Source organism: Zophobas morio, unplaced genomic scaffold (assembly GCF_036711695.1).
Source record: "Zophobas morio isolate AGI-343-1 ecotype UQ-CSIRO unplaced genomic scaffold, CSIRO_AGI_Zmor_V1 ptg000029l, whole genome shotgun sequence".
In the NCBI taxonomy this organism is placed as follows: Eukaryota; Metazoa; Arthropoda; class Insecta; order Coleoptera; family Tenebrionidae; genus Zophobas; species Zophobas morio.
In genome coordinates this window covers 4044699-4058780 of record NW_026972134.1, presented here as the reverse complement: position 1 = coordinate 4058780, position 14082 = coordinate 4044699, and the positions used below count along the sequence as shown (strand labels likewise).

Genomic DNA, 14082 nt, shown 5'->3' with positions numbered 1-14082 from the left:
TGAATCATCTGCCTGTGATTGATTTGTAAATTTTTGCTTATAATGTCCCTGCCCAGAAGCACCATCACATCCCCACTTATATATCATTTTGATGTTTTTTTTTTTCATCAGTGGTTAATTCATTAAGCAGACGTTCTTCTATCGACATTATCAAACGTTGAACCGTGTGATTCAACAACGCTTGCAGGTTTACTTCGGCGGAAATCTCGGAAATCTTTATGCTTTTTGGGTAGCAAGCTTTCTTTGCGTCCAAAAGTTGGTCATAACCTGGGTATATATTTGCGTTTTGTTTAATTGAAACTTTTCTAATCACGGTATATTGATGTTTCGTTAATTTAGTATCAACAAACAATGCCAAAGCTTCTTCAGAGCTTAATTTTTTTGGTAAGTCTTTTGTAGGTCTGTGAAACGCTTTCTTAAGTTTTGTGGCCCTTTGTGGAGAGGATTCCGTGATTTCTTTTACAATTCGTGCCGCATCTCTCCGACCACCTTTGCGTAAAGTCATCTCTGTAGCAAAATTAAGGCGTTCAGGTGTAATATTTAACAGAAGCTCGACTTTTCGCTTTTTTGTTTTTGAACTAGATTCAGGAAATAGCTTCTTAGGACGACCACGACTACCAGAACTAGTTCCTGGCAGGTTAGTTTTATTTGCTTCTGCTATTTCGGCTTTAAATGTGAGTGCAACATCCAGCCATTTTGCATTTGCAAGAAGAAACCTACTCTCCATTCTATTACTACTTTTCCATTTATTTTCTGCGTGACGGCAAAAATACCTTACTCTTTCCGAAATAGTAGTTTTAATAGACTCACTGATGTCCGTAAGATTCAGATGCTTTACAATAAAGTTGTATACCTCCGTTTTCTTTTGCGCGGGAGTTGTAGCGCGGCGCCATATGTCGAATAACACACGTCTAGATACGGCGCCGGCGGTGGCATTCTCTAAAAAAATTCATAATTAATAAAGGGGCAAATTGGGGCAGTATGTTTTTTTTTTGTCTTATAAAGAATCAAACGCGGAATATGCCGACATTTATTCCGTCAGTGCCAACTGATGCCAACATTATTAAAACATTACTTAAAGTTGGGCTTTTTTACGATTTCCTGCATTTGAATAATATGGTGTTTTTAACTAATTTAGGCGTACGGTCTTGTAGTAAAATTAATTACATACCTTCGATAGGAGTATCCATAATAATGTATAACCTTCAAAACACTGTTTTCACAAACATTCTTCAAATGACGTGATACTTTCGTACGTTCGTACTGACTGACGCGTGAACTAGAGCTGTGTCGGGGTGGTTTTACCTGCTTCATAACAATGAAACCGGGAAAGGAAACAGTTTTACTGCTTTGGATTTATTATTCATAAACATTTGTCGTCCCATCGGCATTAAATGGTTGAATTTGAAAAATGAAAATTTTCTATTTTTGTCCACCTACATTTAACAAATCGACCACTGTGCGCCCCCCCGACGACAACAGCATAGGAAATGCATGAATGAACAAGAGCGTAGTACACTGACTTCAACGCTGTGAAAGAGACTGTAGTTTTTAATTGCCTTATAAGAAATGTTACTGATGACAGCTCCTGGCCAGATTGCTAATATGGTGGCTCCATGTTAACTAAACATCTAAAGTTATACCCAATAGTTTGACAGATTTTTCATATTCGTGTTGGGTATTAGATGAGAAAATAATTTGTTGAGGCTTAAGGAGTTTGAGGCGAACCAGCTCTGTGCACTTTGCAGTGCATATTCGGCTTTATTTTTTAAGATATTAAAATTATGGTCCCAATTAATAAGTGATGTGTCGTATAGATTATAAAAAGCAGGGGCCCCAAGACAGACCCTCGTGGGACTGCGTTTACACTCCGGATCGAAGAGTGTCTCCCATTCGCAAAGACAAGCTGCCTTCTGTTTGTTAGATATGAAGAAAACAGTTACAAGGGGATGCCTCTCACTCCGTAAGCTTGTAACTTATCTATCATTGTGGCATGACTAATACAGTCAAATGCTTTACTCAGAGCGCAAAGGGTTACTAAACTTAGTTTTCCATCTTCCCTAGAATCAACGATATGCTCTATTAGACGCAATAATGCCTGAGATCTAGCTCTACCAGCCCCAAAGCCATACTGCATAGGACTGAAAAGGTTGATCTTGTCACAGAATTTTTCTAATCTAGGTTAATTAATTGGGGACGGTTTTTGCTTTCTGGGGTGAAAAAATATTAAAATAACTGTCCCTACTGGCCAATACTCTGGTCATCATTAACAAGAAAATTGTCCAGGGTTTGAGACAGCTCGTACCATCTTCATCGCTGTTTAGTGTCCCCTCTTGAGTCTCTTATCTTTCTTCCACACTCTCTTATATCTCCTTTTAAATCAGAGTATCAAATGAGTCCCTGATGTTTACATGTCCCACAAGAAACATCATTGATTCTTAGTACCAAATGGTTGGTTTATAAACCTGTTATGAAATTTACAATCGGTAAATTTTAGTATTTTTGTGCAATTTTAGAATATACAACTTACTTACCTCCTCTTCTCCTATCCCAGTGTGATGACTGCCTTTCCATGTCTTGTACTCATTAAGAAAATTTTGTGGTAAACCATTAAATTTCGTTTTCATTTCGAGAATTGTCACCCAGGGGTTTACAATGGACACATTCTCAAGTATTTTTTCTAATGTATTTCTTCGTGCATGTTTATTTTTGTACAATGGATCTTTTAGAGCCCACAAACAACGATATTTTTAATATTGGTCTTTTAAAACCTCGCACTCTCTCTGGGACCAAGTCATTCTTATAAAAACTAAAATCGCAAACGAAACACATGGAATTACAGATGAGAATAAGAATCACAAAACATGAATCAAGATGAGAATTTTGAGGTTTTAGAACATGTTCTAAATAACAATTTGACAGAAATTTTGTGTGAAAATTTTCATACAAATTTTTTATAAAAATTTGTTATCGTGTCAAACTAACTTAACACTTGCCCTGGCAGAACGTTATGGTATAGTGGTCCAAATCGTACTCCGTAATCATCAACATAAATCATCTTAAAAGTTTTCGAGAGCTACCTATGCAGGACCGGATCCGCTTTCATCCACAGAAGTGTGGGGTGTGGACAAAAAAATAAGGTACATATTTTAACAACATGCTGGGAGAAAGTACGGCCCTGTCTAGTGTAGACAGTTGGTCTGTTGATGGTTTATGAGCGCTGGATCACTTGCGGCACTGACTCATTGTGAAGGGATTTAAGTCCTACACACTAGGTTGCAGTCGTAAAAACGGAGTACGATTTGGACAAGAGTACGATACATGTGCTTTAAGATGAGTGAAACGACCGCTAGAGAGCGACACCTATTTAAGTTATTTCAAGCGTTACAAGGTACACTGCTATCAAAGTGCAACAGTTTCCCCTAATATTTTTTTTTTTTTTGATAATGTGAAGGATTTAAGGTAATTTTAAAGAACATCAAATGAATAGATTTTTTTTAACTTACTTTTTAAATGCCGTCTTTAAAGACCAGTAGATCTAAAAATAAGTGCCTTAAAATTTTTTAAATATTTTTCTGGCGATGACTGCCGTCCGTTCTAGTAGGTACGTGGCGCTCTTTTAGTGCGCCATTTTTGATACCAAAATGAAGTTAGCTAGTTATGGCTGTGATAGTAGGAATAAGTACGTAAGCAGGCTGTTCGTTTCTTCCAACTTTAAGTAATTGTATTTATGTATTGGGATCAGTTTTTCTGTGAGAAACAACCCCACCAACCGCCTGCAATGTCAGCAACTATCCCTACTGTCGGTATGTGTTGAGACTCTCCATGACCTCAATGGAGCCACATCGCGAGCAGGGTGTTTGGCAATCCTTTTGTAATAAGGTTACATATTTCCGTATCTGTGACATGTGGCCCCTCCTAGAGAACACGGGACACTAGTGTTTTTTTTTTGTACAATCTAATCTTAAACACTAATAACAATAATATAAAATTCTAAGCACAACAATAACTAAAACAAACAAATTACAATGATGAAAGTCTCCGGCCTACTTCTAACACAAGGGAGTGGGTGTCCCGTCGACGCTGGATACAATTTCAGAATCGCGTTGCCAACGTGGACAACCCTTCTAATGTCAGATCTGAGGCCGACGACACAAATGTCATCCTCGGAGAAGAGGCCACCATTACGCACAATGTTTGATATACGTCCTCTAACGGCTTTGAAGTCCAGAAGAGGTTGTCCGGAAGAACACAACTGTTGAGAGACAATGCTGTAGAGATAACGAAGAGGCAATTGTATTTCTTGGTGTTTTGATTATGATGTTCCGGCACCATGAAACAGCTCGAGAGTACTGAGATGCAGAGATCTGTGGGGATTACAGCTCCATCGACTGGTATTCACGCCTTCCTCTTGTTCTCCGTTGGATGTTGGGACCAAGAATCAACCATTCATTATCATGAAACAACATAAAACAATGAGATTGCTAATGACTACCTACTAATATAATTATTACTATCCTAACCTTGATAATTATTACAATTCTAAATTCCTAACTTAATTATTACATTATTATCTAAGTACAATTTTTAATCTACCTCTTCACCCGAAATCTGGGCTATGTTAGGTATATTTGCCGTTTCCAATATTTATAATATAGTTATTTGGTGTAAAAATTGCAGCACGAAATAACATGTTAATAACATTCTATTATTGTACCGATGCCGAAAGTAGATTAACAAGACACTAATGCACAAATTTGGTTCACAAATGGTATTAGGGCCATCTAATCTGAGCATGGGAAGCTAACTGGTATGATTACTTCTTGCTTATGGTTAAGTGAACATTTACAGGGAAGTTTGAGTTTCAATGCTCCGAGCAGACTATGGGACGAAGGCAAGGTTTTATTTTCTCCAGGACATTTAATATATGATCCTACCTTTAATTTTGTGATGATGAATAAGTCTTCCTCAATTCAATTATGGTGTGACTCGGAGGCATCACATTTCATTTGGCAATGGTGACAAAGTTCCTCAACAGTCGTTCCTTCGTAAAGTTTGCGGGCGCAGGTTCCTCAACGCGGGTAGAAAGCACAATTTGTCACTATGTGGCCTGCATGAGTGAACTCCTAGTCCTGCAATTTGCCTGTACAAGTTGTGTCTGCGATGTCCAAAATGTTGATGTTCTGCTACTACCAAGAATAGAGTGCCTAACTCTATTCAGCAACTTTGATTGTACCAGCTAAAAAAAGCAGTAATAAGTGCGGAAAGATTCCACTGAGTAATGTATTAAGATCGAGGCCCCATAATTTAAAGATTGCACTATTTAATGTACGGGACAGTGACAAACAAACACAGACTGATGTACCTATAAAAATGAATATTAATATTTTTGATTCTTTTTTTTATTTCCTACAGCTGATAGGTACGATTGAAGAATTCTTGTATACCGCCGTCAACATGGTATATGTTTTTCTAGCGTTATTACTTTTTGTCAGATGAGCCGTTTAGCGTCCACGGATCGTTATATGATAACATTCTGTTCACGTGTACGGCCTCAGTATCTCAGATACCATTTTTATTTTTTTTTATCTACCTAGTAAATGTGTGATGATCGGGCATAATTCGTCCAGGAAATGTTTCCGTAAAAATACATGCTTCACAAGCGTTTCCAAGGGCCCTTAAGTTGGGTTAAGTTGTTACCTCGACTTTCGGTCTCTGGCAAAAAGCGCATATTCTCATGCGATTAAAAAAACACGATTTCGTGCACTTATACAAAAATAACTATTTCGGGGTTCACATTCTAGTGTAAATATTATGAACACTTATACTTTATGCCGTGCTTATCGTATTTAATTCTAAGAAGCAGAGTGGAATATAAAAAAAAGAAATACAAGCCTCGTGATACATTTTAAAAAACTCCATAACAAAAAATTATAATTTCTTTTTCAATAAAAACTAAAAACGACAACGAAGCATCATGACTTCTTCATCAAATGTTGAAGCTTTGATCTTAACATGGGTACACTCCGGTCTATGTTTCTCTTTTTTAAAAATTCTTTTAGTTTTTATCCTGGTGGATAAATATTCTTTTTGATGAACGAATTAAAATCGCTTCTTATAGCTGATATTTCTTCCGCTGACCAAACTAAAATTTAAAGTCAATTGGCGCTTTATATATATATTTCCCATTTTTTTTTTATTTCAATCTCAGTTTACCTGTCCTTTTAGTGGGCTTCTTTTTAACCTTTTCGCTGCTCCTCTCGCTTTTAGAATTCCTTCCGCTGTGCGCGGTTCGGAAGCTTCTGGAGATTTTACGTTCCGAGCAGTGTGTGGATGGAACTGCCTGAACGTGGCGAGCAGCGAGTCGATTAACTAGTTTCACAAATAGTCACAGTAATTTTTATTTTCCATAACGTCAGTTTATTAAACAAGGTTAAACGATAAATCAAAGAGAGAACACCTTACGAAAATATTGATTTAACCAAAATCATTACAAAAGAATTCTGAAATATAAAATATAGAAAATATAAAAAATTATAACCGGAATTTGAACTGTACAAAAATAAATACAACATTCTGAAATTTGAATTTTCTAATTAAAATAAAACCTTTGTAAAATTCGATTGTTAATTGTTCTAGTTTTCCACATTCATTTGGGTTTGGAAAAGTGAAATTTTTCCTAACTAGAGCGGAAAAATAAAACAAAACAATATCAAACACCAGTTTTCAAACTCCGTGTACGCCTTTTTATATTTTTTCTTTGATTTCTCGGGCAATAGTGAATTGCGTGCCAGTGTAGCTGACTCTTCAACATCAAAAGATACTGATGCAACATCATCTTCCAACATTTTTACCTCAAGAAACACCCAAAACACTTCAAACGTTGAAAAATTGCAAAATGTTGCGTTGTTTTTTTTGTATTTTCCATTACAACAAATTTATTGCATTAAAAGGGACTTGATACTTTATCATTCAATTAAATTTATAATGAAGAGTTTTTTTTTACCTAATTTTACAAAATCTTGTGTGCAATTTGATAGGAAAAGTGTCTTTCCACATTCACGACATGTTTTTGATCTCGACTTCGTCTCGATCAACAATCTCATGTCTAGAATGTGGAAAAATGTCACTTTTCCTATCTTATTGCACAAATAGCTATTTCCAAATTAAACAAAAATGTTTTAATACTTTTTTAAGATATGAAATTTTTCAAAACAAGGCATTATGCATAAGGAGGCGTCACATTTTAAACACATATAACGTGTTTCACTTCTTTATTTGGTTTTAGAACAAACAATACAATGTCTTGTAGGATTCACCTTCTTTGTGGAACTAGGCACATGTCGTTCTGTAAGACGAAAGAGGCTCTCGGTATCACTAGTTCGTCGACCGGATGTTCCAGGGGTAGTCTCAGATAAGGGTTGATGGTACTTTTCTAATAATTGTCGAACTAGTTCCTTTTGGAACGCACTTGCTGATATGTTTTTTCCAGTAACTGTTTTAAATAATATCAATGCATTTAACAATGATAAATTTACAAAGTGAAAAAACACTTTCTTGTAACACAACAAGAGATGAAAGAAAAGAATGTGGGTGCTGGAGACGAAGCAAAATCACAGGTAGCAAAACCACGAGCCTCGTCAGCATCTCCTTCAAGAGATGTGGAGAGATTGTCAACGGCGGTTTCAGAGCTGTCGATTGCTACATCATCAGAACCGGTGTCGTTTAAAGGTGTAATGGGGACTCCAATCCGCGCCACCGCAAATTACATCTTCCTGAAGGTCGAAAAGGACCGTGGCGTTTTTGAATACGAAGTTCGATTTCGTGCGTGAAGAGGATTGTATCTTTTCAATTTCTGGCTCATATAATTCAAAAAATTTGTTGACATCAGGACTGAACCCTTTCACTCTAGCAGCTGAAACTGCGTCAGGAGTCCTAACTGACAAAGTAGAATGTCCGGCTATAAACCCACGTAGCCATTTTTTGCCAGCCGACGCTTTAATCAAGCTGAGGGGGTGTTTAAGATTATTCTTGATAACCAATTGAAAAGCCATGTACTTATTTGATGTCCTTTAGACGTAAGCCATAAATTCGTCGATCCATTTTTGTACAATATTTTTTAAACTTTTCCTCCAAATGATCGGGCAAGGAGGGACGTCTTCCCATACCAAGCATTTTGGCTTGGGCATCCTTCTTGATATAGCGCTCTAAAGTACCTTGGGAACACCAAATTGTTTTGAAGCTTTTAGGTACCCCATCTGCTTACTTCTTACTGCGTCCACGGCTCGTATCATGGTACCGTGGCCCTAGGTTTTTCTTTTATTAGGGGTACGGACTAAAATATGAAGGACATTGTACTGTGTAATTCGGATGGCTCCGTTTTATTTCCGTGGTGGCGCTGCGTGTTACTAGCCCTTGTTTTCCATTGAAGTAAAGCGGTGTTATTATGGTTTGACCAAATATTTTTAATATATGACAAAAACTTGGTAATTCTTATTAACCATAGTTAATAAAAGATGCATCAGGCAATTAATGGAAAGTGACAAACGAAGATGACGACAAGAAGTGGCAGTGGTTTGTAGGGGAAAGTCCCCTCATTCGGACCTAGTGGGACATTTTTTAATTAAAACCAAAATGTAATACGATATTAACTTATCTAGTGTTGAGCCATTAACTTTGACATGTTTTCAATGTTTGGTAATTTTTTTAGAATTTTTTGAAACATCCAAATTGGTTAAAAAAAATAATTTTTGAAGGTCTGCAAGTGGTCCAAAATAGGACACTGGGTTCCTAAATTGGACCACTATATTCTTGAATTGGACCACCGGTTCTTAAATTGGACCTTCTTGGTTAAAATGCATGAAATGAACATAATTTTATTTAAAATGTGAAAAAAAAACAATATTAAATTTAAAAAAATAATAACAAAAATGAACGTTTTAGAACTACATGTAAACTGAACAATACTATTATAATTAGGTACAATAATCACATAAATAACGCTTTGTGCGCGATTCAGCTCCTGAACATGTTTCGTGAACTCATTTTTTGCATCCATTGCACTGAATCATGTCTTCCAGTGTTGTTTCCTCGCAGAGGAAGCAGTACCATTCTTGCACATTGGCCTCTATAATAACGTCTTGTTTTGTATTTGGTATTTTGTCCTTACGCAAACCAGATGGACCTGCTTTGGGTTCTTTAAGTTCATCAACAAATTTGCTCTTAGTCTTCTGTTTTTTCTTTTGTTCCAACTGTTCCTTGTAAGGTGTCGTTGTTAATATTGTAGTTTTTTGCGTCTTTCTTTTTCTTTTTGTTGTTTGCTTAATTATCTTGGGCATAGGTGAAATTTCTAGAGGTGTATAATAATGCAGAGTGGCAGTTTCATCATCAAGTCTTAATTCCTCAGTCTCTAGTTTCGTATTGTTCTCTACTTCAGTAATCAGCTGTCTTATTGTTTGGATTAGAGTGCTCATCAATCGTGAAATCTCGACTAACTATAGATTCCCTTACATTTTCGGTACCCCCAATTTCAGCGATGGGCGTTACATTTCTTGTAATCCTATCATTTTCATTTTCGCTTTCGTTTAATATATCTCCTGCTGCAAAATCAACATCACTAAAAACGTGTCGGTTAACAAGCCAAATGCCTGAACCTTTAAATCCACCAATAGCGTTGGCAACGGTGGCGGCTTCGCAGTACGCTTCTCCAAGTAATGCTGTTATTTGAAATTGAGTAATGACACATCCCGGATTGCTTCGCAACCATGTTTCCTGATTTATAGCATATCTTTTTTCGAGTGGCGAAAAAAACCCGACATCAAGAGGCTGCATCTTGTGGGTGACATGAGCAGGCAATTGCAATAGAATAATCCCATGGTCTCTTGCTAATTCTAATGCATCCAAATTTTTTGTATGGGTTGTGTGGCCGTCTAATAGCAATAATACTTTTTGGTCTTTTGTAGATTTGATTGTTTTAACAAAATGTTGCAGATATTTGGTAAATAAATTAGAATTTATATATCCGCTTTCCGATACTTCAACAAGACTTCCAGGCGGTGCGCCATTTTTTAGAGATTCATGCATTCTCATTCTTTTAAATATGAACATTGGTGTTACATAAACTCCCGTACCATTGAAACAACAAACAATTGTTGTATTGACTCCTCTTTCGCCGCTTGAGATTACTCCAACTTTTTTTTTTCCTTTTCTTGCTAAAATCTTCTGTGGTTTTTTCTGAATGGTTGAAAAACCTGATTCATCCAAGTTGTATATTCTAGCGGCGTCAAACTGATTTTCATCTACAATACGTTCATATATGTTAAAAAAGTCTGTAACATTTTCCCTGTTGAAACCCTTCGCCCGAGCCTTGGATGTTTTTTCTGGTAATCGAAGTGATAGTTCGGGATGTCTTCTAATGAAATTGTAATACCATTTTTTTCCAGCACGTTGTAGAGTATTGTTAAATGTGTGGTATATTTTGTTTTTCTCCACCAATTGATATGCAAGGTTCATCACATCTCGTATGGTGATTCCAAAAAAGCAAGCTTCTAACCTAAGGACGTGTTCCACTAAATCAGCTTCTAATTCGGCAGGCAACGTTGTAATCACCCCGGCGCGTTTCGTACTGCCCTTAATGTGTTTGTTACTATCTGACAAACGTCTTTTAAATGTGGCTTTTGGCACATTAAATTGCCGACAACATTCGTTCAACCCTAGTTGATTTTTACGAAAAGCAGTTAGTGCGTTATCCATGTCCTCTTCGCTCCATTTATAATACTTCTTTTTTGCTTGTTTTTCCGCATCCATCTAGTATAAAATCATAGTTAATAGATTATAACAAGAAAATTTATTATTGGGCATTGTAATACGAAGTTCTAAAATTACGCGCCTAGATACTGTGACGTGATTGGTCAAATCGGGAGTTCCTTCAATTAGACCGGTCTAAATAAGGAGAATCTAAGGTGGTCCAATTTACGCGCTGGTACAAAATTTACTATTTTCTTGTGTTAAAACGCTGTAACGAAATAAAACATATTTATTTATAGGGTAAGGTTCTTAATTTTATTACGCTTTGACCAATGTAGTCTTTGTGCACTGTATTTATGAAATAATTTAGGTTATATATCCTTACAAAAACATGCGAAAAGTTGTATCACAATGGTAGCAAATTTTTTTGCAATTTAACAAGCAGACACTTGCCGCTACAGAATGGAATTTTGCACAACACTGCTTTGGCGCCAAATACTTTCGAATAATATGCACTAGATGTCGGCAACTATTCTAAATTAAAAAAAAATAGGGTGGTTCAATTCAGGCACTGGTCCAATAAGGGGGACTTTCCCCTACCAATGTGCCGTACAGGTTACAAAGGTGAAACAGGTAAATTTTCGTTATATCGTGCTCCACATGATGGAAATCTATTACACATCTGACAAAGAAAAATACCCAGAGGAGATCTCACATCCCATGATGTTGTGTGTGAAAGATATTTTACTTCGTCAGAGATAATTAAGGAATGGAATTCTGGTTCAGTAAGTACATTAGATGAACGTTTTGGGTACCTAAGGCTTACATTTCAGATTTAAATTCCGTATAAGCGTCCAAAATTACAACATGGGACAATACCAACAATATTTCCTGATTGTCCTAGTTATTTGACAACAACAGTATCGAAGAGGAGGATAATTGGAAGACATGAAATTCCATCAGAAAAGGCAAAAATGGAGCAGCTTGAAAGTTTGGAACCTGTAGATAAAACAGTCGAAGACCTAGACGTAATTAAAAACCCTTTTAAGGATTTATTGGATGGAAATATACCATTTCGATTGCCTCCTTTTTGTGAGGTTACCACATACAGTGAGATTGACAGTAAAAATGTAATGTTTTCAAAAACAGTTACCAAAACACAAAAGCCAAACGTGCAGCATGTTTTAATGGGTGAAAATTTTCAGTTACATTTTTTTGTAAATCGCTTGGAAGTAGGGTTGCCAGATTTTTTCAGAAGGTATACAGGGTGTCTCAGAAATAAGTACATTAATTTTAACCAGTAACAGAACCCGTGAAACGGAACAACTTTTTTATCTAGCACTTTTTCGAAAACTCAAGTCGAATTTCGAATTTTCCCACCCATATATTCACGAGCCGTCTATGTTCACCTTAAATAATAACTTAAATAATAGCAACACTACAACAATGAAGAAGGTACCGTAGCAACCGTTTTGACACTGACAATCATTTTTATGTCAATGTTTTTATTAAACGTTGTCTCTTTAAAGTTTGTTTGGCACAGACTTCTAATTTATAGACGAAATGTGTTGAAATGGCTTTGTTTTCAAATCTGGAATGCACCGATATCGTTTTAACGTACGGTGAAGCTCGGGGAAACGGCACTCGCGCCCAAGGAATTTTTTCAGAAACCCTCCCAAATCGTCTGCCAAATGTGCGCAGTTTTAAGAACGTTGCAGCATTTTCGAGAGTACGGATCTTTTGAACCTGCACCTCAGGATCGGGGTAAGTTACGTAGTAATAGAATTGCTAATATTGAAGAGGCTGTTTTGAAGAGTGTCGAAGCTCGACCGGGCACTAGCACGTATCACTGTCTAGTGTGATGTATCGGAGAGTAGTATTTGGAGGATACTCAGAGAACAAATGTACCCCTTTCAGGACCAGAAAGTTCAGTTATTGAAACTAACAGATTTACCACGTAGGCAAAACTTTTGTGAGTGGGTTAATAGAAAAATAAACGAACAAGCAAATTTTGTATCTCTTATACCATCAACTGATGAGGTCGGTTACCCGAGGGAAGGTGTTCAACACCCACATTTGGGCCGTTGAAATTCCGTACGCCATTAGGGAGCAGGATTTTCAATTTCTCTCTAAATGTTTGTCGCATTGACAAGATTAGGAAAATACGTATCCTAGTAACTGTTTTTGACCATAAATTATTAATTATAATAATTATTAGTGTCCATGGGTAACTGAGGATGCATGGGCGGGTAACCTTAATTGGGGTATAACTTTAACAATTTTTAACTTGATAATTAAAAAGTTCTTGACAAAACTCTACTAAGAAAAGTTGTTGAGTTCAATGAGCTCTATAACTGATTAAAATTAATGTACTTATTTCTGAGACACCCTGTATATGAGTTCCATGGAAAAATATATATGAGATCAGTTAAAAATATATGAGACGTTTTAGGCCGAGTTTACAGAAGCTCGAATGAATATTTAATTTAATCGCGTCTCTAATTTGACGTTTCTGGACGTTTGATTGGTCAAAACGTCAGTCACTCCATTCTCCAATTGAAGGATTTTGTTGCAATTAAATATTGATTCGAGCTTCTGTAAACCCGGCCTTAGTGTGTTTAAAGCAATTTTCATTTAAATTACATGTAATGCGCAGGCGTAGCTAAAAAGCAATACCACAAAACACCATGAAGAGAATTGGGATATTTAAGAAAAACGCAACAACTGTTCTTTCTAAAAACTTTATAATATAGGAGTAATAAAATATGAAAATAAACTATTAACAAGAAAAAAATTAATAGAATACAAAGAAAAGTAACATATATTATATTTTATATAAGTATAATTATTGTTATGTTATATTATATTATATTAAATAATTTAAAGCTAAAAACAAAAAACAAATAAACCTATAAATTATTCCAATTTTCAGTCACAGTTATATTTAGCGGAGTTTTGTGCTGAACTTAGAAGTTTTTTATCCCCCTGTAGGTGGGAAAAAAATTCTTTACATGTTAAATTGAAATTCAATGTAATTAAAAGCTCAGCTTTAATTCGTTTTGTTGAGGCTTTGTTTCTATTGTCCGTCCATTTGTTCCCCATAACTGAGAATATTCTCTCTACATACCCTGTAGATGATGGCATCGACAAAACATAGCTTATTAAATTTTCTAAATTTGTTAAACTATCAGTTTTATTGAAAATATAAACCCATTTCTGTGGAATATTCAGTGATTGAAATTCTTCATTATGTTTACATAAGGAATACAATTTTTGAAAGTTTCCCACTTCATCAAATAGGGCATCCATATTGCACACAATTTGATTTCTAATATC

General features: G+C 36.0%; 1 protein-coding gene across 4 annotated transcripts in view; it reads left to right on the top strand.

The window, feature by feature from the left end:
• Positions 1-14082, top strand: part of LOC135137729 (uncharacterized) — a 197602-nt gene that overhangs the window by 151723 nt on the left and 31797 nt on the right. The window contains exon 6 of one of the 4 annotated variants that reach the window (XM_064067455.1): positions 7289-7395. The exons of the other annotated variants lie outside the window; for them this stretch is intronic. The gene's annotated coding sequence lies outside the window, so the exon portion shown is untranslated. Of the gene's footprint in view, positions 1-7288; positions 7396-14082 lie in introns of those variants that run through there. 4 annotated transcript variants of the gene reach the window in all.